General features: G+C 41.5%; 1 pseudogene; it reads right to left on the bottom strand.

Moving 5' to 3' along the window:
* Positions 1 to 1,613: 1,613 nt before the first annotated feature.
* LOC115522825 lies at positions 1,614 to 1,909 on the bottom strand (annotated as a pseudogene).
* Positions 1,910 to 2,238: the final 329 nt, after the last annotated feature.

Here is a 2,238-nt window from a genome sequence, read left to right as displayed (position 1 = left end):
CCTGCACTCCATAAATGAGATTATGCGCAGAGCAATAATTTTGCCATGGAGACCAGTAACCTCTGTTAATAATCAACCAACACAGGCAAGACACTCACATTGTTGCAATCGAACACAGGGCTGGAACAAACAGCATTTAGAATTTGTGCACCTTTAATCTGTCAATGTCACTACCCAGATAAGGAAATATTTCCCCCAGGCTCTTCATAATCACTGTATAATTGAGTTGCATCCTAAAATCATGTCTCAAAAGTACTTAATAGTCTACAGTGTGTGTCTTTTTGTTTCCACTGAAAGCCTGGAATGCAAAAGAATTATCCAAAAGAGCTTCTGTTTTCCTCAATACGAAAATAACAATTTGATGGCCTCATTGGGTATCACTGGGCCCGGACCTACAAAAATTTTTTAAAGGATAAAATCAGAATTATTATTATTTTTTTCAAGTTTGTTTATTTATTTATTTGTTGCACACAAGGTGGGGTAGAGGCAGAGAGGGAGGGAGAGAGACAATCCCAAGCAGGCTGCACACAGCACAGAGCCCGATACAGGGCTTAAACCCACAAACTGTGAGATCATGACCTGAGCCAAAGTCAGACGTTTAACCGACTGAGCCACCCAGGCGCCCTGCAAAGAGCACTTTAAATGCTCCTCATCTTCCGTGAAGAGGATATCATGCCCCTCTATAGGTGAAGACACTCGGGCTCAGACAAGTAAAGTACATTTTGCAAGGTCATTCCAGCGTAATAAGGCAAGGAGCTAAGATTATAAATCAAGATGCTATGTTGCCGAAACCTGGGCTATGGTCTCCCTAATAGATGTTCCTTTTCAGAAATTAAAAAAAAAAAAAAAAAGATTATCTTTTCAATATAAACAATAGAATGTCACTATGTGCAAAGTATATGGAAACAGTGGGACATACTTTCTTCTGAACAATAATTTTGATTTTGTCCCCTTATTACAAACCCTATAAGTATTCATTTATTTAGGTTAAAAAGTCAGATATACAGACAAACAGAAAGATGAAAAGGAGAACCAACTGTGCTCCCACCACCAACAGATAAGGACTATTATCACTTTTCTGGAAGTTGTTTTCCAACACTCCAAGCAGGTGCAGATGCGCTTTATTTATAACCCTCCAGTTTTTGACAGGGAGTCTTGAGAGTAATCCCACAGAAGAAGACAAGGTTCTAGAAATGTAAGGCTTGAATTAATCATCATTGATGCCACCTTGAAGCTAGGCAGCCCCCTCACCCCCCACCCCCTGGGTCCTGGAAACCTTTCTTTTGCCAGGGCCTTTGGTCCCTACAATTTCCCATCATGGCATTTGAATAACACTAGTCAACACAACCTTGACATCCTAGACTTTTCAGACTAGCAACCGGAATTGCCAGTCTACACTATCTGAGAGAATAGATGCTAGTAAAGGGTACTGTGCACCACACCTCAGTTTCCTTCCACAGTTTTCTTTCCAATAAAAATTAGAAGGATTTTTAATTTCCAAGTCTTTTGAGAAAGCAAGATTAATGGAACAAAAATTGGAACATCTAGTTAATAAATTTAACAACAAGCCAAAGTAATTTTGTTATGTGAATTTCCTGTTTATTATTGGCTAGCTAACAATGTTTCAAATGGTAGAATTTCTCCTGGTCTTCCAACTTCTTCAGTTGTCTGATGGCTGACTTGACTGTGACCGCAGAAGTGGTTTTGTATGTCCAGGGACCACTGCCTATCGTTTTCATGCACAAACTGCAATGCCAGATCCCCACAGCTTGTCTTTTCATCTTGGTTTTGCCACAGAAAGGGCAAGCGTGCTTGGCCTGCTGGCTTACTTCAGTCTTCTTCACCATTTCCTGAGGGAGGCACCATAACGGATCCCATAATTACTGACCTTCTTGGTATGTTTAGCCATGTTGCCACAAACTAGGTCTGAGCCCAGACAGTCCTTTCACAATTTTTGAGAAGTTGTGGCACATGAGTAACTGTGAGGGAGAGGGCTGGGGTCATTTATTTCCTGTGTGGAGAAGAGGAAACGCTGATAGTCACTTTTCTGGAATGCTCTGGCCATTGAGACTTCAACACTTGGAGGGTGACTAACTCATTTATTGTTCAGCTATTAATTGTGCCTTCAGACCTGCAAGCAGGAAGTGGAACACCTAATCTGGAGAAAAGTGGGGGGAGGGAGGCAGAAATTTACCCCCAGGAAGGGATGGGGGTCACCAACAGACTGCTCTAGGCACT

Source organism: Lynx canadensis, chromosome C2 (genome assembly GCF_007474595.2).
Source record: "Lynx canadensis isolate LIC74 chromosome C2, mLynCan4.pri.v2, whole genome shotgun sequence".
Classification (NCBI taxonomy): Eukaryota; Metazoa; Chordata; class Mammalia; order Carnivora; family Felidae; genus Lynx; species Lynx canadensis.
The sequence above is the reverse complement of the archived record's forward strand: the minus strand, read 5'-3'. Positions and strand labels throughout refer to the sequence as shown.